Source organism: Bufo bufo, chromosome 9 (assembly GCF_905171765.1).
Source record: "Bufo bufo chromosome 9, aBufBuf1.1, whole genome shotgun sequence".
In the NCBI taxonomy this organism is placed as follows: domain Eukaryota; kingdom Metazoa; phylum Chordata; class Amphibia; order Anura; family Bufonidae; genus Bufo; species Bufo bufo.
In genome coordinates this window covers 40,255,082-40,273,038 of record NC_053397.1, presented here as the reverse complement: position 1 = coordinate 40,273,038, position 17,957 = coordinate 40,255,082, and the positions used below count along the sequence as shown (strand labels likewise).

General features: G+C 42.5%; 1 protein-coding gene across 1 annotated transcript in view; it reads right to left on the bottom strand.

The window, feature by feature from the left end:
• The window catches only part of CACNA2D3 (calcium voltage-gated channel auxiliary subunit alpha2delta 3), a 959,782-nt gene that overhangs the window by 446,055 nt on the left and 495,770 nt on the right, over positions 1-17,957 (bottom strand). The window lies entirely within an intron of this gene.

The following is a 17,957-nucleotide window of genomic DNA, read 5'->3' as shown; positions in this document are numbered from 1 at the left end:
TCCTCCACTTTTCATCATTTACCCCCCCTCCATGCCCTGTTTTTACTCATTGCTCACTCATGTATAATACTTCAGACAGGTACAGTGACCACAACCTCATGTACTTCACACACACAGTGACTATAATGCATAACTGACCACATATTTCTATAAACACTGCATCTACAGTATTATACCTTGTATGCCTCACATCTATATATATATATATATATATATATATATATATATACACACACACACTGCATATATTAAACAGTATTATAGATGCAATATGTACAGATATATAATATATATTGCAGTGTACTGATATGTGAGGTACAAGGTATAATATATGCAGTGTGTATAGATATATTGTATATACAGCAGTGTACTGATATGTTAGGTACGAGGTATAATAGATGGTGTGTACAGGTATATTGTATATACAGTATTGGATTGATATGTGAGGTACGAGCTGTAATTTATACCTCATATATCAGTACACCGCTGTATATACTATATACCTGAACACACTGCATATATTATACCACGTTCCTCACATATCAGTACACTGCTGTATACACTATACATCTGTACACACTGTATCTATTATGCCTCTTTTGTGTGCCAGGCCTGTTTTGTAATCCCAATCCGGCCCTGATGGCATAAATTATAAAACAGCAGCGAACATAGTTCATGGAACAAAGAGAGAGGCCTGGAATGGGTAGTGGGAGGGGCTATACAAGGGGAATGGGGGCCCAATTTAGATTCTTGCTATGGGGCCCAGTGATTTCTATGTACGCCTTTGACAGGAGCAGAGAGATAGGAGAAGTGACAGATGACACAGAGTTTAGATTACAGGTTGAATTAACCCTTTAGGATCAAATTGGCTTCTCAGGAGATATATATGTTAAAGGCATCTCATTCAGTAGCTATATAACTAAGGGTGGGTTCACATCTCCTTTATGGATTCCGTTAAGTGGGGACTATTTTATTCTCAGCCAGTGACTGTGTTACTGTAATACTGTTATCAATTCAGCACATAGTTTTCCCTGCGTTCACATTTCACTTCACTTGGTTCGTTGTACTACTGTCAGTGTCAGACTGTTGTCACTGTGGGTAACAATGCACAACAGACAACAATGCACACCACAGTGACAGCTCCTGAGTCCTCCTGTCCGGCGTCAGCCTCAGCTTCCCTTCACTATCACTATAATCAATCACTCTTCCTGATCCGGACTCACTCATTAGAGAGCTGAAGAGCCGACTGAGTCAGCAGCAGCAAGTAAATCGAATGGATAGCATCTGCGCATGCGCACCGGCACCTAGAGTCTTCGGTTCACTTGCGAGTCAGCTCAGCAGTCAGTGACTCAGCAAGTGAACTGAAGATCTGATTCATGAACCGATTCATCTGAAAGATCCGAACTTCCCATCACTACTGAGGTCATTTTCGGCGGGCCGCGGGATTACAGGAACAGCACCAGCTGCTCTGACGTCCTGCCGCCGGATATACGTCACAGGATATCCGGCGGGAGGACGTCAGAGCAGCTGGTGCGGTTCCTGTAATGCCGGTCTGCTGGATATGACCTCAGTGCGCCCGCGGTTATCCCTCCTGCACGCTGCGCTGTGTACAACCTGCTCAGCAGTTTCGACCAGCACACGGCCCACAGCGCTCAGCCACACCAGCCCGCGAGACAGCAGGAGCTTCTGGAGCAGGGCAGGTATCAGATAAACTCATCCAGTTGGAAGGGAGGGCAATCATAGTGCTGTTATGATTTATGGACACAGCTCTCAGCATGCTTAGCCAGCCTTCTATCTGGCTTTGCATCTTGAGAGTCACAGTCCACAGGCTGTTTCTGAGCCTGTGGACTGTGACTCTCAAGAAGCACAGCCAGATAGAAGGCTGGCTAAGCATGCTGAGAGCTGTGTCCATAAATCATAACAGCACTATGAAAATCACTGACTGGCTAAGCATGCTGAGAGCTCAGTCTCTATAACATAACATTAAAGAAATTACTGTTTCTAGCTGCTAGTCCACAGTCCACAGCTAGTCCACAGCAGCTAGAAACAGTAATTTCTTTAAAGGGATTCTGTCACCAGGTTTCACCCCTGTCAGCTAAACATATGCTGATGTTCAGGGCGTCTTCACGATTCCTAATGTGGGCTTATAAATGTCATCTGTGGGCTTATTTAGCTAAAAAACAGCTATTACTAACCTGTCAGTCAAACAAATAAGGTGCCCAAGGGGATGTTAATGGGTGCAAGATGCCCGCCGCACCCACCGCCGTTCGTGCCCAGCGCCGCCTTTCCGGACTTCTGCACCGCCTCCTAATCCTCTGTGCCGCCTCTCGCTCTACCTCCCTCCCCCCTCCTTCTGCTGTAAGCTCTCGCGCTTGCGCACAGGGCTCTGCCTGATGCGCCCGTGCAGACTTCTCCATTTGGCTTCTTACAGCGAAGTGCGCATGCGCTGGCACTTCGCTCAACCCCTGTATGCGCGAGATCTTACAGCAGGAGGAGGGGGGAGGGGGAGGGGGGGAGAGCGAGAGGCAGCACAGAGGATTAGGAGGCGGCGCAGAAGTCCGGAAAGGCGGCGCTGGGCACGAACGGCGGCGGGTGCGGCCGGCATCTTGCACCTATTAACATCCCCTTGGGCACCTTATTTGTTTGACTGACAGGTTAGTAAAAGCTGTTTTTTAGCTAAATAAGCCCACAGATGACATTTATAAGCACACATTAGGAATCGTGAAGACGCCCTGAACATCAGCATATTTTTAGCTGACAGGGGTGAAACCTGGTGACAGAATCCCTTTAATGTGTTATGTTATTTAGACACAGCTCTCAGCATGCTTAGCCAGCCTTCTATCTGACTGGCTAAGCATGCTGAGTGCTGTGTCCATAAATCATAACACAGCTCTATGGAAATTACTGTTTCTAGCTGCTGTTGTCCACAGTCCACAGCAGCTAGAAAACAGTAATCTTCATAGTCATGTTAAATGATCACTATAGTGTCAGGAAAACAAAGCGGTTTTCCTGACACTATAGTGCCCTGAGGGTGCCCCACCCTCAGGGTCCCCCTCCCGTGGTCCCCCTCCATGTTGCCAAGATAGACGCCAAATGAAGGGGTAGTTGCAGGAACAAAATACTTTAATGGTATCGATAAAATATATATGTAATTAAGACACTGAGTGCAGTTCCATAAAAAGGCCCAGCAAAATCCTCAGCACCAGGCCCATGATGCTCTTAATCCGGCCCTGCTTATGGGGGGCTATTGTTACTGGCTAGTGAGGGCTGGCGGGATTAGCCTCAGGGTGAGGGCAGTGGCGGCCATCTTAACTGAATAGTGAAACTGCAGTTTTATGCAGACTGGTTGCTAAGGGCTGAATCTTATTAAATATGGGGTAAGTCAGTCTAATAGTAACTGATTCTGGAATATCATCTTATTAGTAACTACATATATGAAAATTGAAATTAGGGTCTAAATGTGACAGTTATCCTTTAAATTTAAAAAATTCTTCTTTAATTGATGCGCGCCCTCTCTTTTCATTCAATGCTTAAACTTTAACAACTTGTCCCACATTTGCGCTTCAATCATTTTTCCACTTTTCAGCTCGATCATATTTAATTTAAAAAAATTTACCTCCCTTGGATGAGGTCTCTCTTTCTCACACTCCCTCTCCGGCGTGGAACCCTGATTCGCTGATAACCGTAATCAACATGGTAGGCTCAGAAAAGAACATCGAAAGTTGATAGAGAAGATATCCAAATGGATCGTGGACGTCACAGGGACGTGTGATCAGGCAGAAGTTATCTAGAGTCAACAAAGCGGCAGCAGGGTCTCTCCTGGCTAACGTTTCCAAATCCAAAATACCACAGTGACAGTCCCTATAATTTTTTATTAATCATTCCAATAACAGGGCATCTTAAGAGTCCTGTATTGTTATTTATCGTCACTACCTCCCCGATTCGGGGGTGGGTAATGGCCGTGCGCCCCCTCCTTTCCTTCGATTCTTCCGTTTTAATAACTTCTCCCACATTTCCGCTCGATCACAATAAAATTTCATCCATTGATCTCACTTGAATGTCCTATCCCTTTCTCACACTCCCTCTCCGGTGTGGAACCCTGATTCGCCGCTAACCGTGATCACCATGGTAAGCGCAGAAAAGAACATTGAAAGTTGATAGAGCAGATATCAAATTGGATCGTGAACATCACGGGGACGTGCGACATGGTGGGGCAGTATGCCTACACGTACTAAATGACGGGTCTGCCCCCTGCAACTTCTGGGTCTCCAAATTGGGCACATGGCCTGAGCTTGCCCTTAACCCCTTGGAGGTGCTGGCCTGCCCTGCAGCCGGTGTATTGTCTGAACGTGTGTTTAGCACGACTGGAAAGGGTTATCACAGGTTACATTTCCCAATGTTTTGGGGTGTACCCTAATTTAAAAAAATAAAAAATAAAATTTAAACCCAAAACCAGTGTAGGCTACCTCCTCCTCCTCCCCCGCCACTTCCACCTACACCGCCACAACCACCGCCTCCTCAACCTCCTACTCCATATGGACCTCGTCCTCCTAGATCAAGAATATTATTTTTAATTTTTACGTATTTTATGTTATTTGAAGTTATTTCCCTATCCACATTTGTTTGCAGAGCACTTGCCATGCTCTTAACCACATTTTGCTTGCATTTGCAGCCCTCTAGCCCTTTCCATGACATTTTTAGAGCCATTTTAGTTCTCAAAAGTTCGGGTCCCCATTGACTTCAATGGGGTTCGGATTCAAGTTTGGGTCAAGTTCGGGTTCCGAACTCGAACTTTTTTGTGAATTTCGACCCGTCGAATCCGAACCTCCAGGTTTCCGCTGAACTCTATTTCTTACATCATTAACCTACATTATTAGTGTTATATTATAGGTAACTGAAAATGACATAGTGATTGAAGGCCTGGCAGGAACAAAATGATTGCACAATCCTGGAAGATAATAACTTTGGCACAAAACCATATAAGGTGTTTTGTTTTGTTTTTTGAGAAAGTCATTTCACTTAATCAAACTCGCAAATGTGAGTCTCCTGCTAGGATAACCGCAGGTTATTTGTATTCTTATTTATGAGCTTGATGGGAGATGTATCACCACACTGCCACCACTAACATCCCAGTGACTGCACTGAAAATGAAAAGCTGAGCAGTTGTTGTAGAACTAGAGCTTCTTCTATTATCTTTTGTCAATAATGAAAAATTGCAATATGTGCTGGAACAAACCATGATAATTAATTTACTGGAAGCATCGAGTGCTGAAATATTCCCATTGTATCATAATGTAAAGAATTGACCTTAGCTATGCAAACCATTGATGATGAGCGTCCACAATATATCTTATTATACATCCATTCATGTACTGTAATCTCACCTTGTGAATTATCCTTGTACGGTGGCGTTACTTTTCTGTTATGATGCCACTATGTGCACTGTCCCAGTTGCTTGCTCTCAGCCACTTAAAGGGCCAGCATGCATACATCCAAATTATTTACCAGCCTACGACTGGATCTCCCTGGATGCATAATTTACCTTCCCTAGTGCGAGGGTTCCTGAGCTTTAGGTTCCTAGTTTCTAGTTAACCAATGAAAGTGTGTAATTCTGTCTGACTGCCTGTATACTGAACTTCTGCCTGATAACAGACTTCAATTCTCTGCGATATCCCCTGACCTTAGCGTGTTTTTAGTATTGACCCACTGTCACTTGCCCTGACCTTGGACTAGTTTCTTGGATATGTTTGAACTCTGACAGCCTCAACCTCAGCATGTTTCCTGACTATGAATATTGCCTGATCCTGCTGTGGTTCGTACCAGTTTCACTAACTCTAGCTACCAACTACACTGTGACTATCTCAAGAGATAGCGGCTTGGTGGCTCCTCTGCAGCGAAGACCAGATCCCTATATACTGGCTAAAGGGTGAAAACTCGGGGACTGCCAGGATAATGCCCTTAGAGATAGTCAAAGCCAAACCGGTTAGTTGGTACAGTGAGTCTACACCAACTGCCTGCTACAGTCCATTTCCTGTGACATCATTTTGTGAAATACTTATGTGTGGTGACATCACTTTGGGCATTATAACTCCACTATGACATAACTATGAAATATTGTTGCAACTTGTGCATTATCTCACTACTGTGACATCACTGTTTGCATTGTTCTTTAAGTGTAACCCAGTACTGTGACATCACTGTGTGCATTTTATCTGTAAATTAGGCAAAGGAACTTAGCACAGGTTTAAAGGGGTTGTCAGGGTTCAGAGCTAAATCCGGACATATCCCCATTTTCACCCAGGCAGCCCCCCTGACTTGGGCATCGGAGCATTTCATGCTCCGATGCTCTCCTTTGCCCTGCTCTGAATCGTGCAGGGCAAAGGCATTTTCTGGAGTTTCTGACTAACCGGGCTCCCCTTAGGGCTGCCAGGTGGAGGCTTCCACCCAGCAGTGAGCCCGGTGACGTCACCGGCACTGATGTCTTAATTAGTGGGGTCACAGCACGGACACCTATAGTTTGGCCACTTTCGGGTGCACGTCTAGATTTATTCCCGGCTCCACCTCAGGAACTTGAACTTAAATTTTTACAGAGACAGACAGCACTCTGTTTATGCTTGTGAAATCAGTGAATTTTTTATTATTATTCAGCCGGTCATAATTAAGCAACATTTCGGGTCATACAAGAAAGACCCTTCATCAGGCCACTCTGTAGCGCTGTAATGGGGCAGCCGGCATGTCAAAACAGCTAGGGCAGCGCTAAAGCCCCTGCCTGGCAGTGTGTTATTGTAAATAAAAGATCCCTTGCCCTTCGCGATCCAGTGCAGGAAAAGGGAGAGCATCAGAGCATGAAATGCTAACATCAGGGCGTGAAATTATGGATATTTAAGAACAATATGATCATACGTTTTTCAGGATATTGGGCACATTTATTAAGACCGGAACTTTAGACGCTGGTCTTAATAAAGCCCTATAGCTGGCGGTGGTTCAGCCAAAGTTATGAAGAGGCGCCGCCGGCCTCTTCATACCTTCGGCGGATCCTGCGCCAGTTCTAAATGTAAGACAGCTTCCGAGCTGTCTTACATTTATACCATTTTCTACACCTAAAACAGGTATAGAAAATGGTAAATGAGAAGGGCCTGCTGACCGATCCCCTTTCCGACCCACACCATGCCCATAATTTTAGACCTGGCGTGAGCAGGACAAAGTCGTAGATAGCGTTGCAACTAACCCTGCCATCTGTGCCTGAAATGCGCCTAATTTAGGTATTTCAGTATAATAAATTTCCCCCACTGTCTCCATTGTTAAAGACTGTTATAGTAGAGTGGGGACCAATTCCAAATGATCCTATTGGATTTTACAATTCTTGATATGCCTTTGGTGTTCATAGTGATTGTTAGCCATTTTTTCGTAGAGATAAAACCACAAACATCCTATTGCAACCCAGAATGAATTACTCATTTATCAAAAGACACAAATGCATTCTGGGCTCTAATATTGGTGCTCTCTCCTTAGGATAGGCCATCAATATCTGATCGGGAGGGGTTTGACATATTGCCCCCCTCCCAATAAATTGTTTTGCTGTAGCTCCACTAGAACTACAATTCTGTCCAATTTGTGAAGTGAATGGAGCTCTGTCCAATGGATGGAACAGTAGTTTTGGCACCAACTTCTGTCACTGAAGCTACTGCAGAACAGCTGATGGGTGGGTGTCCATGCCGTTAGACTTCCCCAGTTCAGATATGGATGGCCTATCCTGAGGATAGTCTAACAAAATAAAATGAACGTAAAATCCATTTAAATTCTAAATTAAACTATATTGTCTAATTACTTTTCAGCTGTTAGTCCAGCAAACATTCATTAAGACAAGAAATTATACAGCCGTGCTTCCCGTCACCTAACCCCGCTAATATGCTTTATACAATATCACATTGCTTTTCAGTTTATCTGTTATTAAAAATTAAATCTGACTTTTCGAGCACAGCAGTCTGGCAGTCTACCTGTTCTTACAGAGAAATTAAAAGGGTCTAAATATTTAATACGCTGGTGTAATTAGCTACAAACTGCTACCTGATTCCTATCTGTACCAGAAAGTGAAAAGACTCCAGAGGCCTTAAATTAACCTCCGTCTTCGTTATAGCCTATGAGTTAAATTACCAGCTGTAATTAGACTATTCAAATTGCATTGGAATAGAATTTCTATTACCACATTATTAAAAAGCTAAAGCCCCCCATGGGATGTGACAAGTTATCTGCCCCATGATGTGTTTGTCCTTATCTGCAACACACGGCTGCTGGGAGATTAAGCTCATAGTTAAGTCAAATTAATGACAGCCCAGAATAGGCCAGCTGCCCCTTTGGCACGGGCCAGGGTCACAAATCCATGGCTGGCTCGTGACGTATCTAACACAGCTGTTCCACAATATCCGCTGGAGGCAAAGCAGCTGCTGAGGTGCCTTCGTGCTATTCCGTATATAATGACAATCTTTGGAACTCAAGGATTAAACAAAGAATAACTCATAGGAAAAACTACAATGGTCCATTTCTGTAGAATCGGAGGGTTGGAGTTTCTTAGCATGCTTCAGTGAGGTATTTCGACAAATGGTTCTACTAATGTCCGGAATTACTATAATGCCAGCCTATCAACATACTGTATGTAATTTTAAAGATACATATCTATGCAAAGGCAATAAAAAGACAAACAGACATATAGATGGACCGACAGACAGACATGCAAAAGTTTTGGCACCCCTGGTCAAAATAACTGTTACTAATGAATGAAGGATGAATATGAAATTATCTCCAAAAAGCATAAAGTTAAAGACAAATTCCCTTTGTATTTTAAGCAAAAACAACCTTTTATGTTCATCTTTTACATTTATAAAAAAAATCAAAAAAGGAAAAGGACCCCTGAAGCTAAACTTCAGGCACCCTGCATGGTTAGTACCTAGTAGCACCCCCTTTGGCAAGTATCATAGCTTGTAAACACCTTTTGTAGACAACTAAAAGTCTTTCAATTCTTGTTTGAGAGATTTTCTGTCATTCTTCCTTGCAAAAGTCTTCCAGTTCTGGGGTATCTTGCATGCACTGCTCTTTTGAGGTCTATCTACAGATTTTCAATGATGTTCAGATCAAGGGACTGTGCCTTTTGAGGTCATCTATTGTGGATTTTGAGGTTTGTTTAGGATCATTATCCATTCGTAGAAGCTTTTTTTAGAGTTGGTCTTATGCTTGCTTCCAGAATTTCATTGAATCCATTCTTCCCTCTGAAATGTTCCCCTTGCCACTGGCTCCAACACAACCACAAAGCATAATTGATCCACCACCATGCTTACTGGTTGGAGAAACATACCTTTGCTCATTGTGGCCAGAGTTCTATTCTAACCTTATCGGTCCACAGGACTTGTTTCCAAAATGCATCAGTCTTGTTTAGATGTTTGGTGTTGAGTACACAGGAGAGGTTTTCTTCTGATGACTTTTCCATGAAGGCCATCTTGTGCAGGTGTCGCTGAACAGTAGAACAATGTACCACAACTCCATATTCTGCTAAATCTTCCTAAGGGTCTTCTGCAGTCAAGTGGTGGTTCTGATTTGCCTTTCTAGCAATGCTATTAGCAGCTGTCTCTGAAAATTTACTTGGTCTTCCGGACTTCTCTTGATCTCCACTGTTCCTGTTAGCTGCCTTTTTTAAATTTAATTTCCAACTGGGGAAATAATGACCTGAAAATACTTAGCTTTTTTCTTATATCATTTTCCTGCTTTGTGGGCCTCGTCCATTTTCATTTTCAGAGGGTTAGGCAGCTGCTTAGAAAAATATTGCTTAAAATGTTATAAAGTGTGTTTCATCTTTAACTTTATGTTTTTTGGAGATTATTTCATCTTCAACTTGCTTAACTGTTCACACTAACAGTAATTTTGACCAGGGGCGCCCAAACTTTTGCATGCCATCGTAGATGATAGGTAGATAGACATTAATGGGGTCATTTATCATACTGGTGTAAATTGGGACTGGTTTAGTTGCCCCATAGCTACAATCAGAATCCTCCTTTCATTTTTGACAGCTCCTTTGGAAAATGAAAGGTGAAATCTGATTAGTTGCTATGGACTACTAAGCCAGTTCTACTTTACACCAGTTTGATAAATGATCCCATAAGTATAGACAGATATTGTCTATATCTGTCTGGTTCTAGCTTTGAGAGATTGTCATGTAGTATATGATGTTTGAATTTCTTATTTTGAATATCAATCATGGCATCACTCCTATAAAGCAGGGATCATAATTTATATAAGCACCTCAGTTATTCAGAATGTTTGCTTTAAATGCAATCATTTGCTAAGACCATTAGCAGATGTAGAGATACTTTGCACTTCCATAGATAGCTGGAGGATGTTTTAATAGGTCACAATGTGTTAGGTAATAGCAATCTCCAGGAGTCGGATGTGCAAGCAGCTTGGTGGATATAAGACAATCAAGATCAATGAAAAAGTTGTTTGTTCCTACCGAGACCAGTTCTATTTCATCCAGCCTACATCTCTTCAATTAAAGATTTCAAATTAGCAAACAGAGAGCCAGGAACTTGATGTGAAATTTGCATTTTCTCAAAACACAAAGCAAATTAACAGGCATTAGTGCCTGAAGGAAAGGTTGATTTTTTCAGAAGTGTTGCTAAGAATTGTAATAATAAAGTGGCCTGAACTAATGAGCCCTGGTCTTATCTACCGTATAGCCATTCAATGTTACCGGAAAACAAAAATGTTGAGGTTCATGAGAAGTAAAGCCTTAGGGTCCATTCACACAACCGTAAGAGCTCATGCACACAAACATAGAAACATAGAAACATAGAATGTGTCGGCAGATAAGAACCATTTGGCCCATCTAGTCTGCCCAATATACTGAGTACTATGGATAGCCCCTGGCCCTATCTTATATGAAGGATGGCCTTATGCCTATCCCATGCATGCTTAAACCCCTTCACTGTATTTGCAGCTACCACTTCTGCAGGAAGGCTATTCCATGCATCCACTACTCTCTCAGTAAAGTAATACTTCCTGATATTACTTTTAAACCTTTGCCCCTCTAATTTAAAACGATGTCCTCTTCTAGCAGTTTTTCTTCTTTTAAATATTCTCTCCTCTTTTACCTTGTTGATTCCCCCATATTTTATTTTCGTGTCCGTTCAGTTTTTTTTGCAGACCATATGCAGAACCATTAATTTCAATGGGTCCGCAAAAAAACAGACGTTTCCGTATGTCTTTTCTGCAAAAAATAGAACATGTCTATTATTGTCCACATTATGGACAAGGATAGGACTGTTCTATTAACGGCCAGCTGTTCCGTTTCACAAAATACAGAATGCACACGGATGTCATCCAATACATACGGTCGTGTGCATGAACTCTAAGTGTTTTGCGGTCCACAAATTGCGGACCCACAAAACGCAGGTACCGGCCATGTGTGTTCTGCATTTTGCAGAACGCACACGGCCAGCCCTATGATAGAAATGCATATTCTTGTCCATGATTTCAGACAAGAATAGGGTATGCTCTATCTTTTTTGCGGGGCTGCGGAATGGACCTATGGATGCAGACAGCACACAGTGTGCTGTCCTGATCATTTGCGGTCCCATTGAAATGGTGGAACAGATGCAGGCCCAGAAATACAGTCGTGTAAATGGACCCTTAGGTTAAAGTCATGTGGAGATTTGTTGCCGAAATCTCTGTACCTTTCCTATTCATCCGAATGGGGCTCGCTGAAATCCATGTGCCTACTGCAGAAACAATCCAATTTACATAAATCAAACTGATTTCAGGATTCTGAAATATCTACAAAAAAAAAAATCTGCCACCAGTGTATTCTGAAGGGTTCACAAACTTTCAAGCACCACTGCACATGTTCCTGTACATACTTATATATTTGAGATATCAGAGATCCAATTATAGGGTAGACGAGGCCTGTATTTTGTTGCATGATGGAAAAACAATTAAAAACATGAATATGACCTTGCTTCGAGGGACCTTCAAGTTGTATTAATTAGTATGTCTCAAAATTTCCTTCAAGCATAATATCACATACTGCTCTTAGAGATGCTAAATGACAATTCCCACCAAGCCTCTTAGGAGGTTTTTCTAGTAATGATGCTTCTAAATGCTGCAGGCAATGTCAAACTCAACTTAGTATATAATCCAAAAGGTACGATGCAGGTCAACTAAATTATGTAGATTGTTTATATGTATTAAACTCTTAGTGAACTGGATAAGATTTCATAAAATGTGTTGGAAAGCTTTTAAAGTTCTATGAATTAGAGATTGGCAAAATTAGGAAATTCAACAACAAAAAAAATAAATAAATCGGAATCTGATGAAATTCGAATGTTGTGTGATTCAGTTCAGGGGAATCAAAGAGAGAGAAGGAGAATGCTTCCACTCCAGGCAATCAGACACTTTCCATTTATGTAGACTTTATTGGCATCTCAATTGAAATGGACAGGTGATTTGACCAAACTAGACCAGTATAGAATTTTAAGGAATTCGCTCATCTCTACTAGGGATGTCTGCATCAACTTTCAAGTGTCACGTGCCAGGGGCCATGGGTAAGCCTCCTTGACATCTGGAAAACAGGAACAGGCGAAACAGACCAAGGTACAACAGGACTTTATTACACAAGTAATAAAAGCAAATGACAGAACCAGGAAACCAAAATGTACTGCAAGGATTAGCGGGTATGAACCCACTGTGCCACTGACTGGCAATAATCTGGAGGGGTGTAACTAGGTATTCACTAGCGCCTCTGGTGGTGAGGATAGACTTGAGCCACTGTAGTTGCAAGGGGCTACTCCAGAGCGTGAACCGAGTCAGTGGCAGCAGGAACAGGCGGGTACTGAGATACCTACGAAGGTAACTATCAGGAATACACAGGTAACCAGGAACAACAGATGCTGAAACCTAGGACAGAACAGAACCAGAAGCAGATGCCCCAGGCATAGCTGTACATGCATGGCGATCCGGGGATCACAGGACCCTCTTCCGAAGGAAGACATAAAACAAGCAGATACAGACATGGACAGAAACTGACAAGGACAGAAACAGACACAGATAAGCTCTGCTAAGCTAACGGACACAGGGCATGGCAACATCAAGGCATAACATAATCACAGAACAGGTACGGATAAGACCGGAAACATAAATGCAGAACTAGGCGATACCACACCGAAGTGTAGCCAGAAAGCCCCTTGGGACAGCGACAAGGGACTACATCCAGCAAGCAGGACCAGGACTGATATACTCACAGACAGAACGGAACAGAGTAAACAGAACAGACTGACAGACTAACTAAACCAGAACTGACCACAGGAACAGGACACACTGGGAGAAATAGTTGCTAAACGAGTGCACCTGCAGGAACAGGCCCACCCACAATTCAGGAGGATAACCCTATCAGGCCAGGACCAGAACACAGGTCCGCCTGTGTCCACCTCACAGCTGCTGGACGGGTACAAATTAATGATCTGATGCCCTCAGTATTAATAATGTAGGAGCATCAGGTACGTATCCATCTGCCCAACAGCCATAGGTGCCCTTCTGAATTCAACTGTATCACCATCCTCAGGATAGTGATACAGTTGAATACTGTGCCAAGGGGAGACAGTATTTTGTGATGCACTGTGATATTTGGTCTTGCCGTGGAGGGATTTTGTGCTGCAGTACGGTGTTGCTGGCCCCACATACTTCTGTTGTCCCTGCTTTCTTGTGCTGACCCGTCTTCTGTCAGTTTGGTCCTGCCTGCAACATGTGCCCACTTTTATTTAATTTTTTTCCAGGGCCACTTTAAGTTCCCAGTCCGTCCCTGGGCAAAAGGTTCTGCTGCGGACATCAGAAGATCTGGTTTCTGTAGCAGTCAACAACTTAATACTGTAAACCTGATATATTTGCCAGTTTGCTATAATTCATGTTGGATACTCATACTGAAAAGAAAATGCTAACCATTCCTATTTGGTGCTATGAAATACAATATGTTGATTAATAGGACATAATGTGACCTCTGGGCTTTCAGCCTTCTCTATTCCTGCATGCTTGTCAGGAAAGGTTTGACCGTCCATTGTGCATATATAAGAATGCAGTGTAAAGGTTCAATTTACTACGTACAGCATTGTAGAAAGGAAAAAATGACCCCTCTCAGCAATTGTATAAATCTGCATTTGGGTTCTGTAATGGGCGTCAGAAATTTTCACCCTCTCTATCAACACATACCTATTATAGAAATCCAGAACTCCTGTTGGCTGCCATCCCACATACTGAAGCGGGAGACATTTTTCCAGTCCTACAGGCTAGAGAGGTTTTTATTTAGTTTGTCTTCTAGTTTTTATATGTATATATAGAAAACAATATAAATGATCCTCGGATGGTAACGACAGCAGTAGAACTTGTTATTATTCATCTCTGTAATTAGTCATACTGCGCTGATTACACCAAACACTATAGGGATCTCATTCTTTGTAGAAAAGAAAAAATACAGAGCCAGGATTTACACGTTTCACACAGGAATTCTTCAGCTTTCCTCCCTAAAAAGTCACATTTTTCAGCTGGGCTGAGATAAGAAATCAGAGTCAGGCGGTTTCCATGAGAAAGGTTTCAATTTCTCCATTCTCTGTCCTATGACAAGCAAATTGTCCATCTCTGGTCCTGTAGGGTACAGCAAGGTTCACACCACGTTTGGACTCTATGTTTTTAGTAATAAATGGCCGGCTAGTTCTCAAACATGCATCCACATTTAGTATCTTACTAAAAATACATAGAATGTACATCCAACATCAAAATCATTTTAAAAACATCAAAAAAGAAACATGTAATGGTATGCAGTCACGGTCCCTTTATAAGCAAGTAATGTGGAGCGCTCGCACTACTGCAAGATAAATAAAGAAATATAGAACTTCTACACTGCGTGCAGAATTATTAGGCAAATGAGTATTTTGACCACATCATCCTCTTTATGCATGTTGTCTTACTCCAAGCTGTATAGGCTCGAAAGCCTACTACCAATTAAGCATATTAGGTGATGTGCATCTCTGTAATGAGAAGGGGTGTGGTCTAATGACATCAACACCCTATATCAGGTGTGCATAATTATTAGGCAACTTCCTTTCCTTTGGCAAAATTGGTCAAAAGAAGGACTTGACAGGCTCAGAAAAGTCAAAAATAGTGAGATATCTTGCAGAGGGATGCAGCACTCTTAAAATTGCAAAGCTTCTGAAGCGTGATCATCGAACAATCAAGCGTTTCATTCAAAATAGTCAACAGGGTCGCAAGAAGCGTGTGGAAAAACCAAGGCGCAAAATAACTGCCCATGAACTGAGAAAAGTCAAGCGGGCAGCTGCCAAGATGCCACTTGCCACCAGTTTGGCCATATTTCAGAGCTGCAACATCACTGGAGTGCCCAAAAGCACAAGGTGTGCAATACTCAGAGACATGGCCAAGGTAAGAAAGGCTGAAAGACGACCACCACTGAACAAGACACACAAGCTGAAACGTCAAGACTGGGCCAAGAAATATCTCAAGACTGATTCTAAGGTTTTATGGACTGATGAAATGAGAGTGAGTCTTGATGGGCCAGATGGATGGGCCCGTGGCTGGATTGGTAAAGGGCAGAGAGCTCCAGTCCGACTCAGACGCCAGCAAGGTGGAGGTGGAGTACTGGTTTGGGCTGGTATCATCAAAGATGAGCTTGTGGGGCCTTTTCGGGTTGAGGATGGAGTCAAGCTCAACTCCCAGTCCTACTGCCAGTTTCTGGAAGACACCTTCTTCAAGCAGTGGTACAGGAAGAAGTCTGCATCCTTCAAGAAAAACATGATTTTCATGCAGGACAATGCTCCATCACACGCGTCCAAGTACTCCACAGCATGGCTGGCAAGAAAGGGTATAAAAGAAGAAAATCTAATGACATGGCCTCCTTGTTCACCTGATCTGAACCCCATTGAGAACCTGTGGTCCATCATCAAATGTGAGATTTACAAGGAGGGAAAACAGTACACCTCTCTGAACAGTGTCTGGGAGGCTGTGGTTGCTGCTGCACGCAATGTTGATGGTGAACAGATCAAAACACTGACAGAATCCATGGATGGCAGGCTTTTGAGTGTCCTTGCAAAGAAAGGTGCCTATATTGGTCACTGATTTGTTTTTGTTTTGTTTTTGAATGTCAGAAATGTATATTTGTGAATGTTGAGATGTTATATTGGTTTCACTGGTAAAAATAAATAATTGAAATGGGTATATATTTGTTTTTTGTTAAGTTGCCTAATAATTATGCACAGTAATAGTCACCTGCACACACAGATATCCCCCTAAAATAGCTAAAACTAAAAACAAACTAAAAACTACTTCCAAAAATATTCAGCTTTGATATTAATGAGTTTTTTGGGTTCATTGAGAACATGGTTGTTGTTCAATAATAAAATGAATCCTCAAAAATACAACTTGCCTAATAATTCTGCACTCCCTGTATATCAAGAAAGCAATCTCACAATCAAGGAATAAAGTCAGCGTGGTCAAGTCATCAACACGCATGCGCCAGAAAACAGTGCCGACACTAGCGCATATTACAAACAAGGTTACAGCGCTCTGCAAGACAGGTGCGATTCAGGCAAAAGTCACGTATCTATTAACCAACGCCGAGAGCAGCGATATGCCCGGTAAGGGTACTTTCACACTTGCGGCAGAGGATTCCAGCAGGCAGTTCCATCGCGGGCCGGATCAGTCAAAACGTATGCAAACTGATGGCATTTGTCATACAGATTAGAATCCTGATCCGTATGACAAATGCATTGAAATGCCGGATCCGTCTCTCCGGTGTCATCCGGAAAAACAGATCCGGCATTTTTTTTTTTTACATTTTTTGCAGTCTGAGCTTGCGCAGACCGAAAAAAAACAGATCCGTTTTGCGGGAACACTCTGGCATTCCGGCAAGTGTTCCGGAATTTTGCTGCGTTTTTATCTCCATCCTAAGAAGGCAAAAAGACTGAACTGAAGACGTCCTGATGCATCCTGAACTGATTGCTCTCCATTCAGAATGCATTAGGATAAAACTGATCAGTTCTTTTCCAGTATTGAGCCCCTAGGACGGAACTCAATGCCGGAAAAGAATTACGCTAGTGTGAAAGTACCCTAAGCAGTAGTGCGAGCGCTCCACACTACTTGCTTATAAAGGGACCGTGACTGCATACCATTATGTTTACTTTTTAGTGTTTTTAAAATAATTTTGATGTTGGATGTACATTCTATGTATTTTTTGTAAGATACTAAATGTGGATGCATGTTTGAGAACTAGCCGGCCATTTATTACTAATTGTATTACGCAGCTAGGTGGTATACTGTAGCAGGCCGTGTCACATTCTAGTGATCCCCAGTGATCCCCCCCTTCGATTCATTTTGTTATTTCTATATTTCATTTTTTTGCCATTTGTCTGTTCATTATAAATCAGTTTGAGCAGCATAACTTTAAGATTTTTGGGCCTCAACTCAAAGTCACATCTAAGTCCTCCTAGATAAGTTATTGCAATTCTCTTATGTGTCAGAGGCATTGACTATGGGGCTCCAGGGCTCAGGTGTAACTACTGTGCAATGGGACTTAAAGGGGTTTTTCATGACCCAGATGGTCCTGAAAACCCACTTTAATTACACATAACATGGCTGGAGGAGAAAGTTTGCAATGTACTTATTGTTTCAAAGTTGCATGGAATGGCCGCTTAGTAACATGATGCTCATTTTCTGAATATTCCTCTTCTCACATTCTTTACCAGATTTCCAGTGTGGGCGATGGACAGAACATCATTTCAGCTTTGGACGGGGTCACAGCTATTTGTTTCGTGGCGTATGAGCAAACTCCAGGTGGACCTCTGCGCATGCACCAAGGAGAACAATAGTTCTGACCCCATCGACAGCAGAAGTGACATCCTGTCCATAGTCCGGGC